The following is a 21235-nucleotide window of genomic DNA, read 5'->3' on the forward strand; positions in this document are numbered from 1 at the left end:
CATGGGTGGCTCAGTCAGTAAAGTGTCTGCCTTCTGCTTAGGTCATGATCCTGGAGTCCTGGGATTGAGCCTCGCATTAGGCTCCCCTCTCAGGTGGGGGAGTCTGTTTCTCTGTCTGCCCCTGCTCTCCTCCCTCAGCTCCCTCTCTCTTTCACACTCTCAAATAAGTAAAATCTTTAAAAATAATAAATAGATAAATAACAATTTTATCTGCATTGGACTGTATAAACATCCACTGTAATGATGAATAGAAATGGTGAGAGTGGATTCCTTGCTTGTTCCTTCCCTTAGGGTGAAAGTACTGAGTCTTTTACCATTTGTTGCACTGTTAGTTATAGGCTTTTCTGTCACTCCCCTCTTACCGTGAGTTTAGTATATCAGGCTGCTTCTAGTTGTCCTACATCTCACTTAAAATTCATTTTCTTAGTCTGTTTTTATTTTGGATAGTTTTATTACTCTGTCTTCAAATTTGGCTGTCTTTTCTTTATTATCTACTCTGCTCTTAATACTATACACTGTATTTCTCACCTTAATCGTTGTAGTTTTAATCTCTGAAAGTTAGATTTGAATAGTTTAAAAATATCTTCTCCAGCATGTCTACTATACTTAACATATTCTTTGACCTATCTTCTGGAACATATGAATAATAGTTATAATACATGTCTTAATGTCCCTGTCTACTATTTTTATCATTTGCACGAGTTTTGGTTAGTTTGTTTGAATTTTGTCATAGGGGTTTTATTTTTCTGACTCTTTATATGACTAGTAATGTTTGCTTGGATGTGAGACATTTTGATTTACCTTACTGGATGATGGATATATCTGTATCCAGAAATATTTTTGAGCTTTGTTCTGGGATATAGTTAAGTTACTTGAAATCAGGACTTTTGGATCGTGTGTTTCAGCTTCGTTAGATACTCATTTTACCCACTGCAAGGCAAACCCTTCTGAGTACTTTACTTAATACTGTGTGAATGACAAGATTTTCCTCTCAAGATTTTCTCTATTGGGGAAAAGCTCTATTCTCTGCATTGTGATGTTTCTGTCATTGTTTCATCTAATACTTTAGAGTTATTTTCACCTGGTCTTGGGTAGGATTTTTTAGGGTCATTTTTACCTGTGTAAGAGAATCAGTGCTCAGTAATGTCTTTGAGGTAGACCTAATGTAGATGTCCTGAGTTATCTCTCTATGCACCTCTCTCCTCTCCCATTTTATATTCTGTGAACTGTAACCTTCTTGGCCTCCTTGGACTCCCAATTTGATCTCCTCAACTCTTGGAAGAATGCCAAGTTCTGCCTGAGTTTCAATTTTCTATGCAATAGCCTTGAAACTCTCCAGACAGTCGTCTGAGGAAATTATAGGATGGATTTCATTTCCAGAGATCACTCTCCTCTGCCTGATGTACACTGCCTTGATACAATGCTCAACATCATTCCTTGGTAAGAAATTTCAAATTAAAACCATACTGGGATGCCACCTACGTGAATTGCTATATAAAAATTAAAGAGGGGGCGCCTGGGTGGCTCAGTTGGTTAAGCAGCTGCCTTCGGCTCAGGTCATGATCCCAGCGTCCTGGGATCGAGTCCCACATCAGGCTCCTTGCTCCGCAGGGAGCCTGCTTCTCCCTCTGACTCTTCCTTCCACTCTGTCTACCTGTGCTCGCTCTCACTCACTCTCTCTCTGACAAATAAATAAATAAAATCTTAAAAAAAAAAATTAAAGAGTTGGCAAGATGGGGAGTAACTAGAACTCTAATATACTGCAGATGGGAATAAAAAGTGGTGCAACCACTTTGAAAAATCATCTGGCAGTTTCTCCAATCATTAAACATACATTATCATATATTCTGGTTATTCTGCTATTAGCTAAAGGCTAAGAGTAATGAAAGCATATGGTCATACAAAGATTCATAAAAGAGTGTTCATAGCAACTTTCCTTATACATAAATACAATGGTCTACTACTCTGCAATTAAAGAGAATGAACCACTGCTACATAAAACCAATATAGATTCATCTGAAAATAATTACGCTGAGTGAAAGAAGCCAGAAAAAAAATGAGTACATATAATAAGATTCTATTTTTTATAATATTCTAAAAAAAATACAAGTCTTCTATAGTGATATGAAGCCATTGAACAGTTTCCTGAAATAAGAATGAAGAAAGGAGAGAAGACAATGAGGGATTGCCAAGGAGTGCGTGGAAACTTTTGGGGATGATGTGTATATGCATTATCTCAATTTGGTGCTGGTTTTATGAATATGTCCACATGTCAAAATTTAACAAATTTTATACTTTAAATGTATGCACCTTAGTGTATGTCAAATTATACCTTAATAAAAGTGAAAAAAAAATGTTGTCTTGGAGAAGTTTGAGGTCAAAATGATATTTTCACATTCAGTATTTGTTCCTTAAATTGTTTTGTTTTGTTTTGTTTTTAAAGATTTTATTTATTTATTTGACAGACAGAGATCACAAGTAGGCAGAGAGGCGGGCAGCGAGACATGAGGAGGCAGACTCCCTGCTAAGCAGAGAGCCCGATGCAGAGATCGATCCCAGGACCCTGGGATCATGACCCAAGCTGAAGGCAGAGGCTTTAACCTACTTAGCCACCCAGGCACCCCTGTTTTTTGTTTTTTAATGTGCTATTTAACTCATCCATAGAGTTTTAAATTTCAATTATTTGTTTATGTATAGAAATTCTATTTTGTCCTTTTTTAAATATGCTGATTCAATCTTTTTCTTGCTCATCTTTCCATCTTTTATTTTTAAAAACATTTAAATTTACTAAATAACATTTAAAAAATGAAATATATATAGTTATTTTCTATTTTATGCTTAATAATTCTAATAACTCCAGTCCTTGGGTATCTAAGTATGCTGTGGATACTTTGTTTCCCCAAGTGTTTGTTAAGTTTGCCAAGTTAATGTAATCCATGGAAATCACAAGGTACAGGATGAAAGGATGCTCCTGCCAGGAAGTATCATATTTGTATTTGCTTTTGCCAGTGCCAGGGGATGGCAACCCATGAGGGATTCTTTATTTTCTTGGTTTGGAATTTCCCTAAACATACAGAACTATAAATTTGAATCCTGCTGTCCCATGAGGGTGAACCTCTGTTTATTCATCTCCAAGGAAGAATATTGTTGTTATTTTCTTCTACCCATGTCTTAGTCAACTCAGGATACCATAACAAAATGCCATAGATAGGTAAACAGCAGAAATTTATTTCTCACAGTCATGGAGGCCAAGATCAAGGTACTGGCATGTATGTTTCATTCTGAGGCCTCTTCTCATGGCTTCATCAGCATGTAGACAGCTGCCATTTCACTGTGTGCCCATATGACCTCTTCTTTGCGTAAGCATGGGGTGAGGAGATGGAGGGCAACATGCTCTTTGGTGTGTCTTATTGGGGCATTAATCCCATCATAACGTCCCTACCCTCATGACCTTACCCAAACCTAATTACCTCCCAAAGATCCCATCTTCAAGTACCATCTCATTACAAGTTAAGGCTTCAACATATAAATTTGAAGCTGGGGTTGGGAAGGAAGGGGGGCGTGGCGGGTAGCATACAAAAAAACATTTGGTCCATAATAATCAGGAACTGTAGCAGAGACAGACAAGTCTGTCAAGTGTTTTCATTGGCTGCCTTTGTTAGTAGTTAGATTTTTTTCTAGTCCACCATTTTACTGCGTTAGTATGAGCTTAGAGAGTTTAGTTTCTATTTTTAAGTGAAGGATACAGGGGGAAGAGGTATATGTCAAGTTATGTCAAGTTCAGTCCTACATCATTTGATTATCCTCTCCTGTGACCATTATTCTTAGAGATTCTAGGATCATAGTATGACATATGGTCCCACAGTATCCTTGGATTCTGCTTTTATCACTCTGATTTTGACTTTATATTCTTTTTCTTTTACCTTTGGAAAATCTTTCTTAATTTCTTACTAAGCTGATCAATACATTTCAAGACACATTTTTTTTTTTTTTAAGTTTTGGGAATCCAGATGTCTTCCATCTGAGAGGTGTTCTGAACATTTAGTTCTTTTACTAGAAGCTCAAGTTCCAATGGATACATTTCAGTTTTGCCAGATTCAGTATGAGAAGGCTGGAATGCCATGACCAAAGACAGAGAACAGGTATTCCTGGTAATGTTTGGGGAACTCTTGATAAGACCACAGAGAGCATGAATTGTAAGCCAAAAAGGGGGGACTATTGGGTTTCGACTGGACAAATGGCATGATTTGTCATAGAGATTTTAGAATATAGAAGATTAGAGCCAGGAATGTAACCTGGACATGTTGGGACAAAGTCTGTGAGAGGGAAAAGCAGCCTCAATTGGGTATGTGGCCTTGGAAATAAGGAAAGAATGCTCTCGAGGGTTGCTATGGTCCCTCCCAACTTGCTTGATGTTTGGGGTTAGGAGTTTTAAACAAATCTGAAAGAAGTGATGGTTCATGGAGGGGAGTGAAGATCCTGAGTTCTCTTTTGGAACTATTATTTTAACTCAATTTATCAGATCCTTTTTGGGTTTCTTCTTTTAACTGCCAAGAGAAGAGGTTGGCCACATTTCTGAAACTTGCAAAATTCTCTTTGAATATCTATGCTGGTTGTAAATTATGACATTTAAATTGAGTGTGGCTTTTATCTTACTGAGAAAGATGTGGAATAAATCACCCATGCTTTTTATGTTATCTTCATAAATAGATCCATTTTAATGTGATTTCTATAACTACAAAACTGCGAATATTTAAACTCTGATAAAAAGTATTAATTGCAAAAGTTATTTTAAGTTTTATTTAAAGGGGTTCACTAGCATTTTTAAGAAAAAATGCACATCAGACCTGTTAAGACTAACAACATGTGTGTGTACTTGGTAGCCATCTTGACGGTCACTTTGGCAATTCAGGTCACCATGAGTATCTAATGGGAACAGAGATATGTGCTAGGTCAAGGGGGGGGCAAAGATAACTAGTAAAGTAGAAATGACAAGATGTTAACTAATTCTGGGCGGTTTTTATACAAAGAGTGTATTATTTTCTCTCTATATAAACTTTCTAAAGTAAGCAAGCAAACAAATAACCTCAAATAGTGGCTTTGCTTTCCAGAAACCTACATCTTGAGGAGACTTATTTATTTAAATAGCTGGAAGGCAGCAGGAGACTTAAGAGTGTTGAAAAGCTGACTTCAGTATGAACCTGTTTACTAAGCCAAGCAAAGTCTTCATGGGGGGTTATCCACCTAGAGAGGAGGTTCAACCACAGAAGACTAGTGGTGAAGTCAAGTCCTAGCCTGAGCACACATCAGTTTGTGGAATTGACCCTCTTCTCATCGTGGAATTGCCCTAAAAATTAGAACTTCTTCTAATGGAGGCCTCATGTTTAAACACAGAAAACTAGAGAGGAACCGTAATTACAAAAGCCATCCACTTGTATTCATTTCTTCGCTTACCTTTCTTGAAGTACAAAAGACTCTATTTTGTAATTGTGTTGTAGTGATGGTTAATCATATTGTGTGAGGTCAAGTATAGATAGCCGCCTTTTTCATTTTTTTTTTTATCATCTCTTTTCATAACCAGAGGGCAAAACTTGATTTAAAAGATCAAATGGCTTTTTTGGGTGCCAGGATAGCTCAGTCGGTGAAGTGCCTGACCCTTGATTTCGGCTCAGGTTGTGATCTCAGGGTTGTGGGATTGAGCCCCTGTCCTTGCGCTCCATGCTCAGTGGGGAGTCTGCTTCAGGATTCTGTCATTATCCCTCTTCCTCTGCACCCTGACCCTCCTCTCTGCTCAAGCGTGCTCTGTCTAAAATAAATAAATTTTAAACAAACAAATAATCAAATGGCTCTTTGAAACATACTGTAACATGAAAGTACAAAATTATTTTGAGCTTATTTTAATTCCTTTTCTAATCCTAACTCCTGTCTCACACTCCCACCACAGCCTGTTCAGAGCAGAAAGGGGCAAGCACAGTTACCCAGAGAATGGGACTGAATGGTCAGCCCTGAGTGCCGCTCAATCCTGCTACTCAGCAGCTGGGCCAATCTATTCAGTTTACTTAACTCTACCTCAACTTCCTCGTCTGTAAAATGAAAACAGTAACACCTACCTGTCTCCAGATTGCGTGAAGACAATGTGAAATGAAATGTATTATGTGTCATGGGCCTGGTACAGGTAAAAAATCCTTAAGTGGTAGCTGGTACTGATGCCATAGAACCCACGTGTTCTCTATGGGACTCGTTTTTTTTTGCCTGACAAGAGAATGGAAGCCCCTCCCTGCTGTGCCATGCTCATCCTTGAATTTTCAGCCCTGGGCACAGTTCCTAAGAGTGGTGCATAGTGAGTTTTTGTTGGATTCTTGATTTCAATCTAGACTCAAGTCCGTGATGGTGAGTGGTAAACAATGCTCAGAAAATCTATCTTACCCCCCAGACAAATGAACTTGGACTGTGTGGCACTGTGGATTATGTATCTAATTTAAGGGCTGAATTGAGCAGTTCTGCTGTGTTACTTGTAAACACTTCATGGAGAGGGTCAAAATCCAAGAAAATAAGGATTTGAACAGCTGCAATTATTATTAGTTCTAAAGCAACGGTGTTTTGTATCTTAGAGGAAAAGCACTTAACATCAGTTTCTCCTTTCATTATAAGATAAAACAGAATATACTTTACATTTGATTTTAACTTAAATTTAAAGAGCAGTGAATTCTAGACCTCTGGATAAAAGCCAACACAGAACTCTGCATGAGGCAATGTTGTTAATTTGTTTTGCCTACAGTTAGATCTAATCTTTAAACTGTGTCTGAAGGAATAAAAAATGTCTTTCAATGACTATTTCCCTACTCTTAGGAGAAAAAAAAAGATGGTTCATTTATTAAATTTCTTCAGGAAATATAATCCTTAAATTATGATAAATGTTAAGATAATATACTGTATTTAAAACTGCCAAAATTATCATGATAAATTACATATAAACACAAGTACTAGACCTTTCAGGATGTGAAAAGAAGTTTTTAAAAGTTAGTTTTAAAATATACACCATTAGATTGGTTATTTTTATATGTAAGCTGTATTGGAATAATGAAAAACGAAGTTGTTTTTCTTCAATTTTGAGGTTGTGGAATTTTATCATGAGGATCATCTGTTAGTAATTGAATTCTGTCCTTTCATGGATGGAATTATTAGGCCTTTAAACTGTAAAATAAAATTTTAAAATGCACAACAACAACAACAACAAAAAGCAGACTAGCAACTGTTACTTCAAAGGAGACCAAAAAGGAAAACAACCCAGCGAGACAGAAAACATTTGCTGCAGAACCAAGGAAGGTCTCAGTGTCTTTGCTGGGACCTTCCCAGCAGGAGCTGTGCCTGCTCAGGGGTGAGTCACATACACTGACATCTGCCACTGGGCTGTGAAGTCTTGACAATGGGTGTGGGGTAGAAAACTTCGTTAGTTTTTCTAAGAACCTAAAAACTCAGAAGATGTAGCTGGGTTTTCAGAAGATCAGCATGTCGTTCTCTAAATAACAAATTTTAATTTAAAACATTATGAGAGGAAATAGATTTTTTTTTACATTGTGTGGGGAAAGAAACAATTTTGAAGGTTTTTAGAGACTTTGTACTTATACGATTAAGCATAATCGTATAATATAGAATTAAGCATGGCATATATATAATACGTATGGAATATCATAGATAGATTATGCATGGGAAGTATGAAAGCTAATATGAAAGCTAACATTTGATGAATGCTTTGTCTATACCATGCACTGTGAAGGGTTTTCCAAGGCCTCATGTAATTGTCATGATTACCTTATGAGGTAGAGAATAGAGCCTCACATATTAACAAACCTCTCAGGGACATTTAGCTAGTAAATGATGAAACCAGAACTTAAAAAACATGTTATAAAATTAATATTTGTTCACTGTAAATATGCAAATACAGAAGGACATGAAGTGAAAATCAATAAGCTCTAAGTTCTCCCATTCACAGTCGTCTTCCTATAAACCAAATCAATATTTTCTTGTATCTTTCTGAAATTCTCTATATGTATGTAATCATATCCCTTTATGTCTTCCGTGTATATTTTCATCCCTCTCTCTTTATATGTGTATGTAGTTTTTCCTGCTTTTATTTTTAGACCTCAATGGGATTGCCTTATATATTTTGACACTTGCTTTTTTTTTTTTTTTTTTTTGCATACAAATGATTTAATTTAAGTGTCATTTTAATGCAATGACATGACAGTGCTCAGCAGCTATTAGTTCTCACTCAACATAGCACTTTTCCTGGGTAACTACTATCAGCCTTTTTTTTTTAATGGACAAAGAAATCAAACCAAAGAAAGGTTAAGTAACTCCTTCACTGCTTACATTCTTTCTCCATGCCAGACGGCCTTCTGAAAAGATGAGAAGAGTCCTGTAAATCCAGGAGTTCTTGTGAATTTTCATTACTACTTACACTTGCTTTTTATATTTAATTGTATGTCCTGGAAAAGTTCCACTACAGTATGTATAGAACTGTCTTACTCTTTTATGACTGTGTGGTAGTCCATCGTCTAAATTTCATATAATTGAATAGAGAACAACATTAAATTATTTTCAACTTTATGCCATTTACAAACTGTCTGTATTCATCTGCGTGGGTGGCCATAGCAAAGTTCCATAGACTAGAAACCTTAAACTGCCGAAGTTTGTGTCTCATAGTTCTGGAAGCTGAGAAGTCTAAGAACAAGGTGCTAGCAAGGTAGGTTTTACTCTGACATCTTGTCTCTTGACTCAGTAATCATGGCTGCCTTCTCACTATGTAAAGTATATAGCCCTTTACTTGACATAAATGTTGCAATGATTTTTATCATTGTTTTGGTAGTTTAATGTTTATTTACCTTTGCTCAGCTGAGTGCTACTTCTAATTCTTTCCTCTATTAACTTTTTTTTTTTTTAAGATTTTTATTTATTTATTTGACAGACAGAGATCACAAGTAGGCAAAGAAGCAGGCAGAGGTGGTGGGGGAAGCAGCCTCCCCGTTGAGCAGAGAACCCCATGCGGGACTCCATCCCAGGGCCCTTAGAGGACTTGATCCCAAGACCTGAAGGCAGCACCTTAACCCACTGAGCCACCAGGCACCCCCTCTGTTAACCTTTAATTCACTTCTCCAGGATAAGAGTTGGGTCACACAAAATAAAGTTGTAGTGTCTATATATTTTATTGCATAAGTCTGCCTCCCTTATGCTGGGATGCCAAATTATGTTCCTATGAGAAGCCCCCACTTCCTGCATTCTTATACTCCATAAAACGTGTTGATCCACATGTGTCTCTCTGCTCTACATCGGATTGGCAGAATTCCATATATAATTCTCAAACCTTTGATATACATATTGCTGCATTGAAAGGCATGTGTTGACTAATAAAACTGTGGGGGAAAGTTCTCTGAGCCATATTCTGTAGTATGAAACAGTAAAATCACATCTACTTTATGTGAATTTTCAATCCAACATATTGCCAGGGTTTGAAATGCAGATTAACCTGAAAAACAATTCAATTTACTATTAAAAACAGCTCCTACTCATAAAGATGTAAGCAATAGCATACTAAAAAATGGCCAGCAATATTTAGTCTTGAGTTTTATTTTAATTACAACAAATAATAAAGGCCTTGAAGAAGTCTCCTCCACATAATAAATTGTCAGCAAGTGGCAAAACAGTGACTCACTGCTCCAATGAAGGAGAAAAGCTCTCATGTATGTATTGCATCCAATTAAAAAAAGATAACTGTGCTAAGTTGCACAGAACTGAGTGTTGTTTTCAACTGCTTGATACAAATTATGATATCCCAGACACATTTTCTCCTTTTGAACTAAAGAAAGTTGATTTGTATTTTCATTTTTTAAGTAAAAAAACTGAGTTTCTGAAGGTAAGTAGGCTGTCTCAGGTCACACAGCTCGTACGTACCAGATGTTGAATTCCAAACTAACTCTTTGTATTATTATTATTATTATTTTAATTTATTTTTTATTTTCAGCATAACAGTATTCATTATTTTTGCACCACACCCAGTGCTCCATGCAATCCGTGCCCTCTCTAATACCCACCACCTGGTACCCCGAACTCCCACCCCCCCACCCCTTCAAAACCCTCAGATTGTTTTTCAGAGTCCATAGTCTTTCATGGTTCACCTCCCCTTCCAATTTTTCCCAACTCCCTTCTCCTCTCCATCTCCCCATGTCCTCCATGCTATATGTTATGCTCCACAAATAAGTGAGACCGTATGATAATTGGCTCTCCCTGCTTGACTTATTTCACTCAGCATAATCTCTTCCAGTCCCGTCCATGTTGCTACAGAAGTTGGGTATTCGTCCTTTCTGATGGAGGCATAATACTCCATAGTGTATATGGACCACATCTTCCTTATCCATTTGTCCGTTGAAGGGCATCTTGGTTCTTTCCACAGTTTGGCGACCGTGGCCATTGCTGCTAAAAACATTGGGGTACAGATGGCCCTTCTTTTCACTACATCTGTATCTTTGGGGTAAATACCCAGTAGTGCAATGGCAGGGTCATAGGGAAGTTTTATTTTTAATTTCTTGAGGAATCTCCACACTGTTCTCCAAAGAGGCTGCACCAACTTGAGTTCCCACCAACAGTGTAAGAGGGTTCCCCTTTCTCCACATCCCCTCCAACACATGTTGTTTCCTGTCTTGCTAATTTTGGTCATTCTAACTGGTGTAAGGTGATATCTCAATGTAGTTTTAATTTGAATCTCCCTGATGACTAGTGTTATTATTTTTTTTTAAAGATTTTATTTTAATTAAGAGAGAGAGAGAGAGTGAGAGAGAGCATGAGAAGGGAGAAGGTCAGAGGGGGAAGCAGACTCCCTGTGGAGCTGGGAGCCCGATGTGGGACTTGATCCTGGGACTCCGGGATCATGACCTGAGCCGGAGACAGTTGCTTAACCAACTGAGCTACCCAGGTGCCCCTAAGTCTTTGTATTATGCTAATGCATAGCCCTACCTCCTGAAAGAAGCTTAGAAAAACAAGGCAAATGTGTGCCAAAGTAATCATAGAAGGCATCCAGGGGAAACAAAACCTGGCATTTGTTTGTTTGTTTGTTTGTTTCTTTCTTTCTTTTTTTAAAATTTATTTGTATGTTAGAGAGAGAGAGCGCCAGCACAAGAAGGGGGAGGGGTGGAGGGAGTAGCAGACTCCCTGCTCAACAGGGAGCCCAGTGTGGGGCTTCATCTCAGGACCCTGGGATTAGGACCTAAGTTGAAAACAGACGATTAACCAACTGAGCCACCCAGTTGCCCCCACATCTGGACTTTCAACAGTGGCTTGGCGGACATACTGGATGGAATAAACATTGAACAAAACCATGAAGGGTAGAAGGACATGGTGTGGACTAGGAAGGAATTCCTGTGGCTAGGCATGCATGCTTATGGGACTGTGTAGTCCGCATGCAGCAAAAGCCACATAATATCCTGAATGTCAGAAATACGAGTGTGGACTTCATCAGCTGCAGGCTGGGTGGCCTAGAGCCATTGACCATTCATTATCTGTTAGATTAACAAGATGAAAAGTGACTTGGGAAGATTAGTTGAGAGAGGGAGCGTCGTCCAGAAAGCAACCTCCTGAGCATCTAGGAGGACAAGCAAGTGGCTATTGGTGTATTTCAGGTGGGATGTATGAAGTGTGGACCAGGGTAGGCACTGTGCCTAGACAGTACTTTGAAAAACATTTTGAAGATGAGAAAGATAAATTAGGATGAGTCATACTGCTTTGTCATTGTTCTAAATATTCAGTGTTCTCATGAAAAAAATGTGGTTTTTCAAACACAGTATAGAACCCAACTACTAATTATTCTGGGAACTTCTTTTTGTGTTTTTCAGAAGTCTGAATTAACAAAGCTTCTGACTTCATCCAGATTTGGGTAGTGTAAAGAGGGGAAAGACAAAAGGTGGATGAAGAAAACAATTTTCCTTGGTAATAACTATCAGCATCGAACTCATTTTTGTTTCAACTGAATGTTGCTTGGGTTTATTTCAAGCAAATCCCATAGTCCAGAGATTTATGATGTTTCAAGAGCTACAGCTTCATTTTGAGCTTTGCCCTTAACATTGTGTGGTCCTCATCCTTAGGACCACATGATAGAAAATTTTGACATTGGTGGCAAATGTTTTCCCTTAGGATAGAAAAATTGCAGCCCAACTTTTGAAATAGAATTTTTTCTTTCATATTTTGGGAGGAGAGATCCTCAGTCACCCACCACGTAGAAGTCCCTGTGATGTGACCAATTTAAGTTCATTTCAAGGATGGGATCACATAGATGGGTTTAGGCCACTCATGGGAAGTGGGAGTCATTCTTAGCCAAAAGGTGTGGCTAAAAAATTTAGGACTCTGACAGAAAAGTCTTCTGGGGGAATTGATGCTGGAAGGCAACCAAAAGTTATAATTCTCTGCCCTTAACTTCTGTGGAATATAACTGATGTTCTCTTTCTAGAATATAAACGGTGTGACAGATTTATATTTGATGCATCTTTGTTTACTTCTTGGCATCTGAGAGTCATTGTTAATTAGTTAGTTAATTAGTTGAGTGAATGAATGAATGAATGAATGAAGGACATCTCTGAGAGAAAAGATTTTCAGAGCAAAATGGTAAGGAAAACTTATATTCAAAACCGTGCGTAAATATATATAAGAAATGTCAAAGAGGGAGATCACATTTCAGAAAAAGACCTCTATAGAGAAAATACTGTCTTATACATACAAATCTGAAAATCAAATCCTAAATAAATTGATATGGTATATATAAATATATACTTCATATGATTACATATTTTGCAATAAAACATGTGACTGGGCAATATTTTTATTTTGGCCTGAATATTTGTAACATAAAAGTCTTAAAATTAGATTTCAAAATACTGGCATTTGTGAATGGATTACTTCTATAGATTTGTTTGTTATCTCTTTGGGCCCAATGTTAAAAATGTATCTAGAACCCAGAATCCAACATACAATAAAAATACATAATTCTCTGAGCACCTACCAGGTGTCTCTAGCTTCAGAAATGCCGCTATTTGTCTATACATAGACTAGAGTGTTAGAGACTGGTCGAAAGAAAGCTCGTGCGCTGTGACTTCCTCACAGTCATGTCACACAGCTGTTTGGTTGCACAGCCAAGAAGGGATCTCAGCCTCCTGACCTCTAGGTCTTCCACTACTCCTTGCTGTCCAATTGGGTATTAATTTAACATTTCTTAGAGGACCTAGGTGACCTCTAGTTTATTGAATATCTCAGTTAACTGAATGTTAATATTTGTTAATAAAGGGCTAAAATCTACTTTAGAGTTCATGGATAATCTATTAAAAATTCAAAGAACAGTAGACAAAAGAATGCCATTGCAAAACTTCCTCAAAAGCAATTTTCTGCTTTGTGTTTATATGCTTGAGGTGTTTGGCAAAATACCTGATTGCTTCACATTCAGAAATCAATGACTATAAATCATGATATTTTTAATTTCTCAAGGACACTTTGCATGTTCACCAGTTAAAACAGTTTCAATAGTGCTCGCTTCAGTAGCACATATACTAAAATTGGAACGATACAGAGCAGACAAGCATAGCCCCCTTGCAAGGATGACATGCAAATCTGTGAGGCATTCCACATCTTTCAACAATTTACTTTGGGCATAGAGGATTAATAAGAATGTAATTCGTAAATCTATGGCCCCATTCTGGTATTTTGTCATGACATTTAAAGAAATACAGAAATATTAACATCCTGGCCAGTCACAGCTCACACGGTCCTATACTGAATGCCTCTTCTGGAAGAATACATTTTGCCACCAATGTCAAGAATCGATAAAACTCCGTTTTAATACAAATTGGCAAAGCTGCCAATATCAAATTTTGGTACGGTATATTTTCTTGAGAATTAATAGTTGCTGTGACTAGACAAAAACAAAATAAAACAAAAACATGCTTTAATGCTTTCAAATAACATTATAGTAAACTAAAATTGAATTTCTGTGTAAGAATGCTGAATGGAGGAAGACAGAGTCTCCTGGTAGAAAGTTGCTCCCCAGCCTGCCTTGTGTCTAGTTACTTCCTGGCTCTCGCTTCCTTCAGTTGATCCCTCCCCCTTCGCCCTGGGGCTTCATCCCCAGCATCTGCAGATGTTCGCGGAGCTGTTGGGTCCTCAACCACAACCTCAGAGGCAACATGAGTTGGGGAATTTTTTTTTTTTTTTTTTGCCTTATCATTCCTCTTAATAGTTCATGCCTTAACAATAAGTCTGGACAGCCCAGCTGGAATGTTGCAACCAGATCCAATTTGTAAAAACAGTTCTCACTGAGATTTCTCCTTTTGAATAAATTGGGAATTGAAAATACTTTGGTATTATTGCATCAAGAGCCCTTGAGACATTATAGTTGATTTCCAAACATACACTGTAGGAATAAACTTATGGAGTAGAAACATGTAAAAACACACAGAAAAAAACCCATATAGTCCACTGTTCTGATAAATGTAATCATTAGCTTTCAGGGTGAACTGCACTTTGAATAAGTTAAGAAAATGGTAAGGTTCTAAATTTATGGTTTCACAGGCATTATGTATTTTTTAATTTTTTTAAAAAAGATTTTATTTTATTTATTTGACAGAGAGAGATCACAAATAGGCAGAAAGGCAGGCAGAGAGAGAGAGGAGGAAGCAGGTTCCCCGCTGAGCAGAGATCCCGATGCAGGGCTCGATCCCAGGACCCTGAGATCATGACCCGAGCTGAAGGCAGAGGCTTAACCCACTGAGCCACCCAGGTGCCCCTCATGGGCATTATATTTTAAACAAATGCAAAAGAAAAATAAGCAATGACAGTGATACTGCACAAGTGATTTGATTCTAATACTATTTGGGAATATCTTCGTGGCACAAATGAATGCAAACCAAGTTAGTCATTTGGTTTAGAAATCATATAGACTAATGCTGCCTAATTCTATTCTCTAATGAGGGTCCAGGGCTAAAGGCATGACACATCTTGAAATCACGTTGAAGGACAATTCCCTGGTAGGGCACTTCACTTATTCACAGTCATTATTCGGCCTGATTAAGTTGGAAACTCATTTTCTACAGGAGCAAGAATAGTAGGCTCTCTTTGGAGAACAGTGTGGAGATTCCTCAAGAAATTAAAAATAAAACTTCCCTATGACCCTGCCATTGCACTACTGGGTATTTACCCCAAAGATACAGATGTAGTGAAAAGAAGGGCCATCTGTACCCCAATGTTTTTAGCAGCAATGGCCACGGTCGCCAAACTGTGGAAAGAACCAAGATGCCCTTCAACGGACAAATGGATAAGGAAGATGTGGTCCATATACACTATGGAGTATTATGCCTCCATCAGAAAGGACGAATACCCAACTTCTGTAGCAACATGGACGGGACTGGAAGAGATTATGCTGAGTGAAATAAGTCAAGCAGGGAGAGCCAATTATCATACGGTCTCACTTATTTGTGGAGCATAACATATAGCATGGAGGACATGGGGAGGTAGAGAGGAGAAGGGAGTTGGGAAAAATTGGAAGGGGAGGTGAACCATGAGAGACTATGGACTCTGAAAAGGGGCGGGGGGGTGGGAGTTCGGGGTACCAGGTGGTGGGTATTAGAGAGGGCACGGATTGCATGGGGCACTGGGTGTGGTACAAAAATAATAAATACTGTTATGCTGAAAATAAATAAAAAATAAATAAAAAAATGAAATAAATAAATTTAAAAAAATAGTAGGCTCTATACCACTAATTAACTTAATATGATGTCATTGTCTACATTTCTATTTTTGCAGAATGGCACAATGACATCCATGTAGCATTTCACACCTATTTTCAGCATAGAAAACGTGGGTCAATTCTGATACATACTTGCTGTTGGTGAAGCAGTAGATGTCACTGAACTGTTGAGGGTTGTGGTCGTGGTCCTCATCAATTACTTTGGGGTATGTTTTATGAAACAGGTGATGAAAGTCCTTTCGATTGAGACCCCCAGTGTTGCCATCTTAGGTGTATGGCTGTTAAGACAGTGACTGTCCCAGTTTTGAGACTGTTGAAAACGGAGTAGTTGACTGCTTTACCATGCTGGTGGCAGACTCATTTGTATGGCCAGAAGTCACAGAGTGACAGTCCCTGAGAGAATATGAAAAACATTAAAACCAGGGCTGTGACTCAGGGAGTTAATATCTGCCTTCTCTGGGATTTTCCTGGTCACACGTAAACAATTCTTTAAAAAAAAATCCTTAAAAATAAGTCAGCTTTAATACTAACTACCTATGTGGAATATATCAGGAATCATTAAGCAAGAGAGACACTTGTGTGTTTTATAGGGGTGATTATATTTCCCAACTTGCTAGGGCCTTGATTGAAGGAACTTTGTTATTAATGTGCCCAGCTCTGATTAAAAATTATAAATAAAATTAAAGGGTAAAATGAAAACAAAATAGTTTCACGTTCCAAAAAGTTCTAAGAGAAAAAAGGACAATTTGAGATACTACATGTATAAATGCACACACAGAATTGATGAACTGATGATATATATTTACTTGTGTTTGAGTCTTAATCAAGACTCTTGGTTGCAAATGAAAGGAACACAACTTGAACTAGTTTTGGAAATAGGAAGGAATCGACATGAAATAAGAGGAAAGATTGAACAACTAAGCCAGAGAACAGCAGAGATGCAGCTGGGCTCAGAAAAACTTAAGTATTCAAACCCTGCTGAGACCATCTTGTCTTAGAATTTTCCTTTGCACCAACTTTATTGGATCTCACTATACACTGACTTCTTTCACAATGTCCAACTTCTGGCAAGTGATAAGTTCTTTTTCATAGTTTTGAAGTCCCAAGAAAAGATTGATGGGTTGGGCACCCATTCCTGAATTGGCCAATTACGGTTGAAAGGGCATGGACACAAATGAAGATGGTAGTTTCCAAGGAAATCAGGATTGCAGTAGGGCTACATTATTTCCCAGAAGTCTCCTCTTCCTCGGTTCTTCCTTTCATTCCTTCTCTTCATCTCTGTTCCACTTAACTGTCGCTTCCTGAGCTTTAACTGCCAAGTCCCTTCAAGCTGTGGCCCTTTGACACCATGTCAGCAGTCCAGTTGTGCTTTGAACTCTGACTGTTCTCAGAGTGGATTATCTGTGAGACAATGATAACCATTTTCTTGCTCAATTTTGTTGTCTCTTATAAGTTGAATATTTTATTATGCTAAGAGAGATCTCCCCATTAGGGATGAGGACAAGGGAGGGCAAGATACGTAGATACTATCTGCTATCCTACCATAGTCCCATGAGCATATCAGCATGATTTTATAATTCTCTGTCTACATGGCTAGTCCTGGCTGAAATGTTTTCATAGGCTGCATAGCATTATGAGCCAGATGCCCTTTGGATAACCTCTGTCAGAGATGGTTTACTGGCTTTTCCATGGACATCAACCTGTGCCTGGGGTGGGTATGTAAAGCACGGTGCCAGAAACAAGAATGGGCAGGAAAAAAAGTGATGGAGATTTACCAAATTTCCAGCTCATTACACATTCCATCCATTACCTCTCTCCTTTTGTTTTAATTTTTAATTTGTTGAATTGCAAGTTGTTTTTGGAAAGCTATGATCTACTCATGTTTCAACAAGCAACATCTTAAATGGGTAGACTTGGAAGAATAAGCATAGGAAAGTTGCTCATAAGAGTTCTAATAACCCCATGTTTTTCTCACACTGACTCAGTATCCTTGGACAAGTCAGGAAGAGAACTCCTCCTCCCTCCCTGCCCTGCTCTTTTTTTACCCTCCAAAAGTAAAACTAAAGTAAGATACACATATACTTAGCTATTAGATAATAAAACTTCTCTAACTCTCTCAAGGGCACTTTCATATTCATCAAGTAAAATAGCCTTAAGACTAAATAACTACATGGAATTATTTAATGTCAATCATGTTGGGGAAAACAATGTGCATTTGTAATAAGTTTGTGTCTCAAACCAATGCAGGGACAATCATGACCTAGGTGTAAGTGTACAAAGCTGTGAATTGTTACTTTATGATTAAAAAAAAAATGAGAGTGAAGGATGTATTAGTTTCCTAGGGACGCTATGGTTAAGTGACTACAAGCCAGGTAGCTTGGAAAAGCAGAGATTCATTCTCTCACAGATCAGGAGGCCAGAAGTACAAAATCAAGGCATTGGCAAGGCCATCCATGCTCCGTCTGAAGGCTCAAGGGGAGAATCGTTCCTTGGTTGTTCCAGCTTCTGATGGTCTCTGGTTTTCTCTGACTTGTAGCAGCTTGAGTCCAATCTCTGTGTCCATCTTCACTTGGTTGTCTTCTCTGTGTGTATGTCTGAGTCTGAATCTGCTCCTTTCTCTTCTATAATGATACTGGCCATTGGAGTTAGATCCCATCCTGAACCAGTGTAACTTCATCTTAACTAATATTTGCAAAGACCTTCTTTCCAAATAAGGGCACATTCTGAGGTACCAGATGGACATGGTTTTTGGAGGGACACTGTTCAACTTGTACAGGGGAATAAAGCAATAATATGTTTCTTTATTATTATTGTTGAGGTAATTGGTATTTGAAGTTTGCAAAAGCATGTGGATTCTTAAGTTTGTCAATGTTCAGTGGCTTTTTGGAGAAGTCTTTTTGGAACAGAATCTGTTTGCCAGTAGGTGTTGGTGAAAGACCATCAGGCAGGCACAGTTTTGTCAAGGACCCCAAAACTTTAATGACAGAAAGATATCTTACATTTCCACTCTGAGTTTCTTACCTCCTATTCTGATATAGTGCCTAGGTTCTAAGTTCTAAGGAATTTTGATACACTTAGAAGCTCTTTGTCTTATCCCCATCTCATTTTATTCTATAGAACAAGGTTACACCAAGTAAGATTCTTCAGATCATGTCGTTATTTTATGTAATTAAAGTTTTTTTCCCAATCATATTGTCTCCAACTCTGGCCTCATGTAACTAGAGTGAATAGAAATTCTTTCTTCTCGTATCAAAAATAATCAAGTCATTTACTGAGAGCTGATTAGAAGGTATACATAGATTTTAAAAGTTTTGCAATGGAAGCGAAGTCCTTTTCATTTTCTGAAACTTGTCCCCTGCCCTGAACAGATTATCCTCATCCATAGCCAAGGAACAGAACACAGAACAAAATAAAGAAAGATTTATATGCATGGAAGTAGAAATATGAATCATGACTTTTTTTTTTAAAGATTTTATTTATTTGACAGAGAGAGAGAGATCACAAATAGGCAGAGAGGCTGGCGGGGTGGGGGGGATGCGGGCTCCCCTCGGAGCAGAGCGCCGGATGCAGGGCTCAATCCCAGGATCCTGGGATCATGACCTGAGCTGAAGGCAGATGCTTAACCCACTGAGCTACCCAGGCGCCCTGTGAATCATGACTTTTGAGCTCCTTTATGAAAAGTTGTGAAAGTATCTTCAGTATCCCAAGTAGAGACTCAAAGGGGGAAGGTTACAGGATTGATCCACAGTTGTGTCCGTGTCACTTGTAAGGGGCTGGTGCACAAGGAGTTTCAAGGAGCCTCCTGGGAAGAAGTGGTAGGTTAGAGACTGGAGAGGTGTGAAAGAACCAATAGCCAGAAAGAGGGACAGAAAGAGAATTTTCGAGAGAGGACAGTCCTGGGTGGTTATAAGTGCAGGGTGGGATAGGGGATTCGGTTGCTGAGGTGGGGGGCGGGGATGCAGGATAGGTCACTGGCATTGAGACAATCAAGAAATCAGGAGGCAATAAATTTCATGACTCCGTCTTGCTGATGGAAAGGCTTCATTTCCATTCAATAGTTACTAAGCAGTCTCTGTGTGGCAGGGATTATGCTAGACATTGACCTGGATAAAGAGGGTAAGAGAAGATGACAGGGTCATGAGAACAGTGTAATATTTGGGGCTTCTCAGTTCTCAGGTTCAGTTTTACAGTGTTAATTTCCACATTGTTCTTGGCTATGCTTAGTATCTCTCTTTTTTCTTGTTTTCTCTTTTACTGCTAAGTCCTCTCAAGAGCACCCCAGAATTTCAGTTACTTGAACTAACTGGAGACAGTTTTACTCTGAAAAGTCCTTCAGGTTGGGTGCCTGGGTGGCTCAGTTGGTTAAATGACTGCCTTCAGCTCAGGTCATGATCTTGGAGTCCCTGGATGGAGTTCCGCATCAGGCTCCCTGCTCGGCGGGGAGTCTGCTTCTCCCTCCGACCCTCCCCCTTCTCATGCTCTCTCTTTATCTCAAATAAATAAATACAATCTTAAAAAAAAATTGTAGGCTTCCCTCTCATCCCTATTCCATCTGTGATTTTTTTCTAGACTATTGTTTTGCTCTGCATGGGGGCTAAAGATAACCTCCCCCTCTCTCTGCCTGCCTCTCTGCCTACTTGTGATTTCTGTCTGTCAAATAAATAAATTAAAAAAAAAAAACTTTTAAAAAAGATAACCCACAGGTGCCAGGCCATCCTTGCTGGGCCTCTAACGCATGTGAAGATGGGTGTAGGGAATTCCCTTCTGTTCTGGTCCGTAAGTCACCCCTGCATACAAGAAGACAGGAATCAGGAACTCTGTCATCAGGTGTTGGTGTCACTGTGTCCCACTTCCGTAGGCATTTCCTATTCCTTTTTTTTTTTTTAAAGATTTTATTTATTTATTTGACAGAGAGATAGAGAGCACAAGTAAGCAGAGCAGCAGGCAGAGGGAGAGAGAGAAGTAGGCTCTCTGCTGAGGAGGAAGCCCAATGTGGGGCTCGATCCCAGGACCCTGGAACCATGACCTGAGCCGAAGGCAGCTGCTTAACCAACTGAGCCATGCAGGCACCCCTCCTATTCCTTTTAATTTTTTTTCTTCTGCAATCATATAGCCAGCCTAAAACAAAAATAAAATTAAATGTTTGTTCCAGTCTCAGAAATACCCATTTATCCACATCTGTATACCTTATGTTGCCCTGAACTTCTTTGACAATTTTTGTAAGTTTAATATTTTTTTAATAGAAGCAACTTCTGGCATTTCCATTGAGATTGTTATGATTCTGTGACAACTCTGAAGTAACCAAAGTAAATCTCCCTGGTTAAGTGCTGTCCCTTGGAAGCAATGATTCCCTACAGCCTTTTTGTCTCAGAAATATTTTTAATGTAAAAATTGAATGATTATTTCAAATGATGCGATGATGCAGAAGCAGTAGTCCTTCTTGCATGGACAGTTCCC

General features: G+C 38.5%; 1 protein-coding gene and 1 non-coding gene across 2 annotated transcripts in view; both read left to right on the forward strand.

Moving 5' to 3' along the window:
* Window positions 1-21235, forward strand: part of MOXD1 (monooxygenase DBH like 1) — a 90590-nt gene that overhangs the window by 41765 nt on the left and 27590 nt on the right. The gene's annotated exons all lie outside the window — the stretch shown is intronic.
* LOC123387871 lies at window positions 13563-13669 on the forward strand. Its single transcript, XR_006602369.1, has one exon. It is a non-coding gene; the product is annotated as a U6 spliceosomal RNA (small nuclear RNA).

Source organism: Mustela putorius, unplaced genomic scaffold (genome assembly GCF_011764305.1).
Source record: "Mustela putorius furo isolate JIRA1106 unplaced genomic scaffold, ASM1176430v1.1 tig00003863_pilon_pilon_pilon, whole genome shotgun sequence".
Classification (NCBI taxonomy): domain Eukaryota; kingdom Metazoa; phylum Chordata; class Mammalia; order Carnivora; family Mustelidae; genus Mustela; species Mustela putorius.